The sequence below is a fragment of the Gorilla gorilla genome, chromosome 20, assembly GCF_029281585.2.
Source record: "Gorilla gorilla gorilla isolate KB3781 chromosome 20, NHGRI_mGorGor1-v2.1_pri, whole genome shotgun sequence".
NCBI classification, from domain to species: domain Eukaryota; kingdom Metazoa; phylum Chordata; class Mammalia; order Primates; family Hominidae; genus Gorilla; species Gorilla gorilla.
The window spans coordinates 56275548-56287489 of record NC_073244.2 but is presented as its reverse complement, the minus strand read 5'-3'; the positions used below and the strand labels follow the sequence as shown (position 1 = coordinate 56287489).

Here is an 11942-nt window from a genome sequence, read left to right as displayed (position 1 = left end):
TGGGATTCCAGGAGTGAGCCACCATGCCTGGTCAGACCAGGCCAAGTTCTGATCGCAAATGTGCACATATCTAGAGAACTTTGAATCAGAGAATAATAGTAATAACTAACTTTTATTTTATTTTATTTTATTTTTTTGAGACAGGGTCTTGCTCTGTCTCCTAGGCTGGAGTGCAGTGGTTGTCGGATCACCACTCATTGCAGCCTTGACCTCCGGGGCTCAAGTGATCCGCCTGTCTCAGCTTCCCTAGTAACTAGGACTACAGGCATGCACTGCCACGTTGGCTATTTTTTTTTTTTTTAGTTTTTAGTAGAGATGATGTCTCACTGTGTTACACAGGCTGGTCTTGAACTTCTGAGCTCAGGCAATCCTCCAGCCTGGGCCTCCCACAATGCTGGGATTACAGGCATGAGCCACTACACCCGGCCATAGCTAGCATTTATTGGATGCTTGCTGTCTATCAGGCCCTGTGTGTAATGCTTTGCAAACATTTGCACACTGAATTCTCAAAAGTCCTTTGAGGTCGGCGGGTAGGGGGCATAGGATGAGAGCCGAACCTCCCAATGCACCCTGAGCCCCTCCTTAGCCCCACCCTCATCTCGTAGGAATTGAAAATCTTAAAATTTTTCTTTAAATTAAAAAATGACCAAAAAGAAAAAAAAAAAAAAAAAATAGATGGGGCCGGGTGTGGTGGCTCATGCCTGTAGCCTGTAATCCCAGCAGTTTAGGAGGCCAAGGCGGGTGGATCACTTGAGTTCAGGAGTTTGAGACCAGCCTGGCCAACATGGTGAAACCCTATCTCTGCTAAAAATACAAAAATTAGGCTGGGCACAGTTGCTCATGCCTGTAATCCCAGCACTTTTGGAGGCCGAGGTGGGTGGATCACTTGAGGCTAGAAGTTCGAGACTAGCCTAGCCAACATGGCAAAACCCCCTCTCTCAAAATACAAAAATTAGCTGGGCATGGTGTTGCGTGCCTGCAGTCCCAGCTACTCAGGAGGCTGAGGCAGGAGAATCGCTTGAATCCAGGAGGCAGAGGTTGCAGTGAGCCAACACTGTAGCATTGCACTCCAGCCTGGGTGACAGAGTGAGACTCCGTCTCAAAAATAAATAAAAATAAATAAATAAATAAATAAATAAATAAATAAATAAAATAATACAAACATTAGCTGGGCATGGTGGTGTGCCTGTAATCCCAGTTACTTGTGAGGCAGAGGCAGGAGAATCGCTTGAACCCAGCGGGGGGAAGAGGTTGCAGTGAGCTGAGATCATGCTGCTGCACTCCAGCCTGGGCGACAGAGCGAGACTGTCTCAAAAAACAAAACAAAACAAAACAAAACAAAAAACAAAACAGGATGAAAACCCATTAGCCTGAAAAAGTTCAAAGTGTTGACTAGCAAGTATTGGCAAGGAGCTGCTGTGAGTGCAAATGGACAAACTACATTGCAGAGCAATTTAGCAGCATCCACGAGACCTTTGGACAAATGGACAGGTCATTTGTCCAGCTACCTCTTTCAGAGCTGTGGCTTGTAAACACTTTTGCTGGACATTAATACAGCTATAGACACCTGAAGCAAAAGTTTCACAGAAGAGCTCTCACTCCGACTATGAGCATGCACTCTAATAGCTTCTATTTAATTCCATTTCATTAAAGGAAAAATTGTTTATAACCCACTAAATTGATTTCACAACCCACTAATGGATCTCGTTTGGCCGTTTGAAAAATACTGCCCTAAGAAACTCCAAGAGACATGTTCAGGGATGTTAACTGCATTCTTGTCGGAAGTGGAGGAAAGTGGCAGCAAGGTGGGTATTCACCACCAGCAGCCTGACATAAATTGTGGTGTACTCTCACAATAAACTGTTGTGCAGCAATTAAGGTGAATGAACTGGACACAAATACCAACAGTGTGTGTCATAAGCACATAATAATGAGTGGCCTGGGTTGAATCATTCCCCTCCCCACCAAGTTCATGTTCACTGGAATTTATGAATGTGACCCTATATGGAAATAAGGTCTTTGCAAATGTAATCAGATCAGGATAAGTTTCTATTGGATTAGGGTGGGTCCTAAATCTGACTGATATCCTTATGAAAAGGAAATTTGGATACAGTTACAGGTGCACAAACACACACACACACACACACACACACACAACATATGACGATGGCGGCAGAGAGATTGGAGTGATGCATCTATAAGCCAAACACCACCAAAGATTACCAGTAAACACCACAAGGTGGAAGAGGGGTGGTGCTCACGCCTGTAATCCTGTCACTTTGGGAGGCTGATGTGGGAGGATCGGTTGAAGCCAGGAGTTTGAGACCAACCTGGCAACATAGCAAGGCCCTGTCTCTACAAACAAAAACAAAAACAAAACAAAGCAAAACCAAAAAACCAAAAATGGTTGGGTGCAGTGGCTCACGCGTGTAATCCCAGCACTTTGGGAGGCCAAGGCAGGCGGATCACAAGCTCAGAAGTTCGAGACCAGCCTGACCAACATGGTGAAACCCCATCTCTACGAAAAATACAAAACTTAGCTGAGTGTGGTGGCACACACCTGTAATCGTAGCTACTCAGGAAGCTGAGGCAGGAGAATCTCTTGAACCCAGGAGTCGGAGGCTGCAGTGAGCCAAGATCATGCCACTGCACTCCAGCCTGGGCGACAGGGCGAGACTCCGTCTGAAAAAGACAAAAACAAGCAACAACAACAACAACAAAAAAAAAACTGGGCGTGCTGGGATGCTGCCTGTGGTCCCAGCTACTCGGGAGGCTGAGGTGGGAGGATTGCTGGAGCCCAGGAGTTTGAGGCTTCAGTGAGCTATGATTGTGTTGCTGTACTCCAGCCTGGATGACCCAGTGAGATCTTGTCTAAAAAAGAAAAAAAATCTGCAACTATATGAACTCTTTTCCTAGATTTGACAGGTTTTTTTTGTATCCACTTTGCAACTATAATAACTCTTTTTCCAGATTTGACTCAAAGTGGATACAAATGAAGTGAATGACATGAAAAGATGCTCCACAATGTGATCCATTAAGGAAATGAACATCAAAACCACAGTGAATGCTGCTTCACACCCACTACGATGACTGTCATAAACAAGACAGACAATCACAAGTGTTGGCAAGGATATGGAGAAATAATTGGAACCCTCTACGCTGTTGGTGGGAATGTAAAATGGTGCAGCTGCTTTGGAAAACAGTTTGGCAGCTCCCCAAAATGTTAAACACAGGGCTAGAGCATTCCTACGTATATATATATCCCAGAGAATTGGAAGCATATATCTACCCAAAGACTTGTGGAAACAACCTAAATGTCCATCAGTTGAAGAATGGATAATCAAAATGTGGTCTGCTCATACAACGGAAAATTCTTTGGCCATTAAAAGGAATGATTTTTTGTTTGTTTGTTTGTTTTGAGATAGGGTCTTGTGCTGTCTCCCAGAGTGGAGCGCAGTGGCACAATCTCAGCTCACTGCATCTTCGATCTTCCGGGCTCAAGCAATCCTCCTGCCTCAGCCTCCTGAGTAGCTGGGACCACAGGTGCATGTCACTCCCTGCTAATAGGAATGAAGTATCTCAAAAAAAAACATAATGCTAAGTGAAAGAAGCCAGTCACTGGCCAGCCTGGGCAGATCACAGCTGTAATCCCAGCACTTTGGGAGGCCAGGGCAGGCAGATCACCTGAGGTCAGGAGTTCGAGACCAGCCTGGGCAACATGGTAAAACCCCCTCTCTACTAAAAAACAAAAATTAGCCAGCCGCGGTGAGATGTGCCTGTAATCCCAGCTACTCGGGAGGCTAAGGCAGGAGAATCTCTTCAACCCGGGAGGTGGAGGTTTCAGTGAGCTGAGATAGTGCCGTTGCACTCCAATTTGGGTGACAGAGCAAGATTCCATCTCAAAAAAAAAAAAAAAAAAAAAGGGGGGGCCGGCCGCAGTAGCTCATGCCTGTAATCCCAGCACTTTGGGAGGCAGAGGCGGGTGGATCACGAGGTCAGGAGAACAAGACCATCCTGGCTAACACGGTGAAACCCCGTGTTACTACGTCTTACCGTGTTACCCACGTCTCTACTAAATATACAAAAAATTAGCCGGGCTTGGTGGCGGGCGCCTGTAGTCCCAGCTAGTCTGGAGGCTGAGGCAGAGAATGGCGTGAACCCGGGAGGCGGAGCTTGCATTGAGCTGAGATCGCGCCACTGCACTCCAGCCTGGGCGACAGTGCGAGACTCCATCTCAAAAAAAAAAAAAAAAAAAAGCTACAAGAGAATATTGTGATGTTCTAAACACAAAGAAAAGATAAACGAGGTGATGGATATCCCAGTTACCCTGATTTCATCATTGCACATTGTATACATGTATCAAAACATGACATGTACCCCCACAATATGTACAACTATGTTATCTCCAAAAATACAAAAAAGGGAGAGTATGTTATGGGTTGTCTAGAGCTGGAAGGGTGTTGAGGGGAAATAGGGAGTGACTACTAATGGGTATGAGATTTCTTTTTGGGGTGAACAACTGTTTTAAAATAGAATCTGGTGAGGCAGGCATGGTGGCTCACGCCTGTAATCTCAGCACTTTGGGATGCTGAGGCAGGTGGATTGCTTGAGCTCAGGAGTTCGAGACTAGCCTGGGCAACACAGTGAAACCCTGTCTCTACTAAAGTACAAAAAATTAGCCGGGCATGGCGGCATGCACCTGTAATCCTAGCTACTCGGGAGCCTGAGACAGGAGAATGGCATGAACCTGGGAGGCAGAGGTTGCAGTGAGCTGAGATTGAACCATTGCACTCCAGCCTGGGCGACAGAGCTAGACTCCACCTCAAAAAAAAAAAAAAAAAAAAAAAAAAAAAAAAAAGTCTGGTGATAATTGCACTATTTTGTGAATATACTAAAGTCACTGAATTGTACACTTTTTAAAATTTTATTTTTATTTTTATAGAGACGAGGTCTCTCTGTGTTGCCCAGGCTGGTCTTGAACTCCTGAGTTCAAGTAATTCTCCCACCTCGGCCTCCCAAAGTGGTGGGATTGCAGGCATGAGCCACCGCGCCCGGCCAGAATTGTACACTTTAAAGAGGTAAATTGTATGGTATACACATTATATCTCAATAAAACAGGCTGGATCAAAAAGCCAAATACCGCTCATTCTTACTTGTAAGTGGGAGCTAAACGTTGAGTACTCAGGGACATAAAGATGGCAACAATAGAAACTGAGGACTTCTAAAGTGGGGAGGGAAGAAGGGAGGGGGCAAGTGTTGAAAAACTGTTGGGTACTATGCTCAGTACCTGGGTGACGGGATCAATCGTACCCCAAACCTCAGCATCATGCAATATACCCAGGTAACAAGCCTGCACATGCACTCCCTGAATCTAAAATGAAAGTTGAAAAAAATAAAACGAAATAAAGCTGTTGAATAAAAAGTGGAGACCTGAGGATAGCCACAAGAGGGCGCTCTGAGCACAGGGTTACCACTTCCCTTGGGAACGGAGTTTCTCGGCCACGCCTCAAACTATGGCCATACCTTCGAGGCCCTGGCCACGCCTCTGGGACTGTGGTCACACCCCCAAGGGCCTAGCCCCACCCCTACACCTTAACCACACCCTAAGGTCCTGGTCACACCCTCAAAGCAGTGTCTGAAGCAGCCCATTCACGCCCCCAGCTCCCCAGACTCTGACCACAAATGCATGCACAGACTTAGAGATCCTCGGAAACACAGAACCTTAAACCATAGACTTTTCTTTTCTTTTTTTTTTTTGAGACTGAGTCTCGCTCTGTCGCCCAGGCTGGAGTGCAGTGGCGCGAACTCTACTCACTGCAACCTCCGCCTCCCGGGTTCAAGCGATTCTCGTGCCTCACGCTCCCGAGTAGCTGGTATTACAGGCGCATCTCACCACACCCGGCTAATTTTTTGTATTTTTAGTAGAGATGGAGTTTCACCATGTTGGCCAGGCTGGTCTCGAACTCCTGACTTCAAGTGATCTGCCCGCCTCGGCCTCCCAAAGTGCTGGGATTACAGGCGAGAGCCACCGCGCCCGGCCAAAATCACAGACTCTTAAACCATGACTTTTACTTTGAAATCATTTGTTTTTCTTTTGAAATTATTTTAAAGTTACAGAGAAGTTGCAAGAATAGTTTCAGACATTATGTCCCTTTGCCTCTAAATGCTTCAGTTGCATTTCCAAGTGTAAGGACGTTCTCTTACACCACCACAGTACAGAGGAGCAGTGTACATTTCTCAGTGACAGTAGTATCCAACAGTGCAGCCTGTATGCAAATTGCCAGCTGTCCCCAAACTATCTGTCATAGCAAAAAGTTTTCATCTCTTCGGTTTCCTTCAGTCTGGTACGGTTCCTTGGCCTTTCTTTGTTTTTCATGGAATTGACATTTTTGAAGATTATAGGCTAGTTCTTTTGGAGAAGGTCTCCTTGATTTGGGTTTGTGTGATGTTTCCTTGTGATTAGATTCTGGTGGCAGGAGTGTTACAGAAGTGATGCTGTGTCCTTCTCTGTACATGATATCAGGAGGCACATGATGCTGGTTGTCCCAAGAATGCTGACAGATTTGGTCAGTTGGTTATGGTGAATCATGGAATCCCAGACCTATCGATTCACCAAGTCAGTCTCTTCCATCCCTGGGCCACAGTTTCCCTTTCTATAAAGTAAAAGTCTGGCTTATGTGAAGGTCTGAAAACACACTTAAAGAACAGATGTGTTCGGCCGGGCGCCATGGCTCACGCCTATAATCCCAGCACTTTGAAAGGCCGAGGCGGGCGGATCATGAAGTCAGGAGATCGAGACCATCCAGGCTAACACGGTGAAACCCCATCTCTACTAAAAATACAAAAAATTATCCGGGCGTGGTGGCGGGCGCCTGTAGTCCCAGCTACTCGGGAGGCTGAGGCAGGAGAATGGCATGAACCCAGGAGGCAGAGCTTGCAGTGAGCTGAGATCGCGCCACTGCACTCCAGCCTGGGCGACAGAGCGAGACTCCGTCTCAAAAAACAAACAAACAATGAAAAAAAAAGATGTGTTCTGTTTACCTTTCACACTCTTTTTTTTTTTCTTTTTCTTTTTTGAGACAGAGTCTCCCTCTGTCGCCCAGGCTGGAGTGCAGTGGCTGAATCACAGCTCACTGCAACCTCTGCCTCTGGGTTCAAGCAATCCTTCTACCTCAGCCTCTCAAGTTGGTGGGTGCCACCATACCTGGCTAATTTTTGTAGAGATGGGATTTTGCCATGTTGCCCAGGCTGGTCTTGAACTCCTGGCCAATCCACTCACCTTGGCCTCCCAAAGTGCTGGGATTACAGGTGTAAGACACCGTCCCCTGACTCTGTGTGTGTGTGTTTGAGGCAAAGTCTCTCGCTGTCACTCAGGCTGGAGTGCAGTGGCATGGTCACAGCTCACTGCAGCCTCAACCTCCTGGGCTCAAGCGATCCTCCCACCTCAGCCTTCTGAGTATCTGGGACTGCAGGCACGTGCCGCCATGTTCGGGGTTAGAGCCGGGGTCTACCCATGTTGCCCAGGATGGTCTTGAACTCCAGGGCTCAGTCTGTCCTCCCACCTCAGCCTCCCAAAGGGTTGGGATTACAGGTGTGAGCCACTGCGCCCGGACAATGCTCTTAAAGTCACTTTTTGGAATGTCCCAGGCATTTAGAATCTGGCAGATTTCACACACGCATCTAGGAGAGATGTCCTCTGTCTTTCTGGGTTTACTCAATGTGGTGAGGACAAGCGAGTGGAGCCCCGAGAAATGCATTGAAGGTATGACTTCTGGCGTTAGAGCTGTCCCCGGAATGCTAGGACTGTCACCCATGAGGAGCTTTGGAAGTTGAGGGGTGAGTGATTAAATTATTATTATTATTTTTCTGTCACCCAGGCTGGAGTGCAGTGGCACGATCTTGGCTCACTGCAACCTCCCCCTCCCAGGTTCAAGCAATCCTCCCACTTCAGTCTCCCTAGTAGCTGGGACTACAGATGTGTGCCACCATATCCAGCACATTTTTGTATTTTTAGAACAGACGGGGGTTTCACCATGTTGGCCAGGCTATGAGTGCTTAATTCTGTGAAGGCTGGGAGGCTGGAGACCCCAAGCAGGACCCTTCCTCCATCTTTGGAGTCTGCCTTTCTCCAGCGGAAGGGGGAAGACTGTGGAAGGACATGTGCCTAGTCCCAAGGTCTAGGAGGCTGAGAGGGGATTTCCATGTGTACAGAGGCCAGATCCCTTGTTTTAGAGAAGTTACTTATAAAGTTCAGTGCTGGGTTCAGCTCTCAAGCCCGGGGACGGTTTCTCATACACGAAAAGCCACATCACCCACAGCCTAGACCCACAAGCACAAGAGGACTTCCAACACACTGCAGGCTGATGACGGGCCAAGTCCTGGGCTAAGTGCCTGACACTCACACTCTCATTAAGTGCCCAACAACCCATCAACCCCAAGGGGTCCGGGGGATTCCCTTTTTACAGGTGAGGAAACTGAGGCTCATTGTGGTGAAGTCACTTCACCTTGAGTCATTTAGTCATTTGGTGGCAGAGCCCTGGTTGTGACAGATACATGTGCGGCCCCTCAATAACCATTCTCTCCTCTTCCTTTTGTAGCAGAACCCCTGAATTTTGGCTGGGTACATGCTGCCCAGATAAAACCACATTTCCCAGCCTCTGTTGTGATAGGTGTGGTCATGTGACTAAGTTCTGGCCAAATAGGATGTGATGTGTATGATGTGTATGACGTGTATGACTTCTGGGTTGTAGCTTTAAAGGTAGGGGCATACAGTTGACTTTTGTTTCTTCTTCCCAATGGTTGGAATGTGGATGTGATGGTGGGAGCTGGAGCAGCCATTTTGGACCACACAATGGAAGTGTGAGGTGAGGGCAGCAGAACAACCAGGTAGAAGGAGCCTCGATCTCTGACATCCTTGGCTACTATTCTAGATGTGGGTGTTCGCTGGGCCTTTACATGAGAGAAAAATAGACTTTCATCTTATTTAAGCTACTATTGGGTGGACGTGGTAGCTCATGCCTTTGGGAGGCCGAGGTGGGTGATCACCTGAGGTCGGGAGTTCAAGACCAGCCTGACCAACATGGTGAAACTTCATCACTACTAAAAATACAAAAATTAGCCAGGCGTGGTGGCAGGCGCCTGTAATCCCAGCTACTCGGGAGGCCGAGGCAGGAGAATCGCTTGAACCTGGGAGGCAGAGGTTGCAGTGAACTGAGATTTTGCCACTGCACTCCAGCCTGGGTGACAGAGCAAGACTCTGTATCAAAAAAAAAAAAAGCTACTATATTTCTTCTTTTATTTATTATATTTTTAAAGACAGGGTCTCACTCTGTCATCCAGGCTGGAGCATAGTGGTGCAATCATAGGTCACTGTAGCCCTGACCTCTCGGTGTCAAGTGGTCCTCCCACCTCAGCCTCCTGAGTAGCTGGGACTACAGATGCACGCTACCATGCCTGGTTAATTTTTGCATTTTTTTTTTTGTAGAGATAGGGTTTCGCCATGTTACCCAGGCTTTTGCCGTGTTACTCAGGCTCTTTGTTTTATATATTTTTTAAAGATAGGGTCTCTCTCTGTTGTCTAGGCTGGAGTGCAGTGGTGCAATCATAGCTCATTGCAGCTTCAAACTCCTCTCGGCCTTTTTTTTTTTTTTTTTTTTTTTTTTGAGATGGAGTCTCCTCTGTCACCCAGGCTGGAGTGCAGTGGTGCGATCTCAGCTCACAGCAAGCTCTGCCTCCCGGGTTCACCCCATTCTCCCGCCTCAGCCTCCCGAGTAGCTGGGACTACAGGTGCCTGCCACCACGCCTGGCTAATTTTGTTTTTGTATTTTTAGTAGAGACGGGGTTTCACCATGTTAGCCAGGATGATCTCGATCTCCTGACCTTGTGATCCGCCTGTCTCGGCCTCCCAAACTTCTGGGATTACAGGCGTAAGCCACCGCACCCTGCCTCAGCCTTTGAATAGCTAGGAACACAGGCACCTAATATATTTTTTTTAAAAATTGTAGAGACAGGATCTTGCTATGTGGCCCAGGCTGATCTCAAACTCCTGGGCTCAAGCAATTCTCCTGCCTTGGCCTCCAAAAGTGCTGGAATTACAGATGCGAGTCACTTCACTCTTTCAAGAGATGGGGTCTCACTACGTTGCCCAGGCTGGTCTCAAACTCCTGGGCTCAAGTGATCCTCATGCCTCAGCCTCCCTCCCGAGTAGCTATGACTACAGGTGTGTGCCACCATGCCCAGCTATATTATTTAATTTAGTTACAACCATGGAATAAAAAAATGTAGCTAAAACACACATCTAGGCTATGACCTCATTGTTCCATTTTTCCACCAGGACAAAGAATAGGTCTCATCATCTCTACTGTGTTTCCTGTGACCTCAAAACTGTCAAAAATTCTTAGATGATGGCAACAGCAATTCCCATTTATGAAGCTCTTACTCAGCACCATGGCCTGTAATAAGTATTGCACAAAATTTATTCCCCAACCCCCCCTTTTTTTTTTGAGACAAGGTTTCTCTCTGTCACCCAGGCTGGAATGCAGTGGCGCAATCTTGATTCACTGCGGCCTTGGCCTCTTAGGCTCAAGTGATCCTGCCACCTCGGCCTCCCCAGTGGGTGGGACTACAGGCGTGCACAACCATACCGGCTAATTTTTGTTTTTTGTTTGGAGAGACAGGGTTTCACCATATTGCCCAGGCTTGTCTTGAACTCCTGGGCTCAATCGATCTGCCCACCTCCAGCTCCCAAATTGCTAGGATTACAGGCTTGAGCCACTGTGTCCCGTTCATTTTTTTTTTTTTCGGTTTGGACAGCAAGCAGGATTTATTGGTGGGTGTGAGTAAGCAGGGCTTGCCACTATTCCAGGGGCCTATGATTGGGGATGTATCTGATGCCACAGCCATCCAGGATGAGCTACTTCTCAGCCACCGTGTCTTCACATTCATCTGCACTAAACTTGGTAAAGTCCCACCGCCTTGAGATGTGGGTCTTCTGGTGGCCAGGGAACTTGAACTTGGCCCTGGGTAGGGCCTCAATCACATGTTCCATGTTCTGCAGCTTGGTGCGGATGGACGTGATGCCTTAGCCAATGTGAACCCTGGCCACCACACCCTGGGGCTTTCCAAAGGCGCCTCGCATACCTGTCTGGAGTCTAGACTGGGGTGAGGTCAAGATCAGAAACATGAACATACATTGGAAAGGGCTATCTCCCAGGTCTCTTAAGGCCACCCCTACACGCAGCAGGCTGCGTATACTACTGAGGGCACTGCTGTTTGCTGCCACTGCATAGGAGGAGAGGAGCACAATTAGCTTGACTAGTATTCATGTTTAAACCTTGGAGCAAACCTGCAAGTTGCTCTAAGGATTAAACATAAATATTGGCTGGGTGCGGTGGCTCATGCCTGTAATCCCAGCACTCTGGGAGGCTGAGGCAGGAGGATCTCCTGGGGTCGGGAGTTTGAGACCAGCCTGACCAACATGGTGAAACCCTGTCTCTACTAAAAATACAAAAAATTAACTGGATGTGGTGGCGGGTGCCTGTAGTCTCAGCTACTTGGGAGGCTGAGGCAGGAGAATGGCGTGAACCCAGGAGGTGGAGCTTGTAGTGAGCTGAGATTGTGCAGCTGCACTCCAGCCTGGGCGACAGAGCGAGACTTCATCTCAAATAAATAAATAAATAAATAAAATTAAAAATTAGCTGGGCATGATGATGCATGCCTGTAATTCCAGCTACTTGGGAGGCTGAGGCAGGAGAATCGCTTGAACCTGGGAGACGGAGATTGCAGTGAGCAGAGATTGCACCACTGCACTCCTCCAGCCTGCGCAGCAGAGTGAGACTTAGTAAAAACAAAACAAAACAAAACAAAACAAAACAAAACAAGAGACAGGATCTCCCTCTGGCACCCAGGCTGGAATGCAGTGGCGTGATCATAGTTCACTGCAG

The 11942-nt window shown here is 47.5% G+C and overlaps 1 pseudogene; it reads right to left on the bottom strand.

Moving 5' to 3' along the window:
• Positions 1 to 11199: 11199 nt before the first annotated feature.
• LOC115933435 (uncharacterized) lies at positions 11200 to 11324 on the bottom strand (annotated as a pseudogene).
• Between the last annotated feature and the right edge of the window lie 618 nt (positions 11325 to 11942).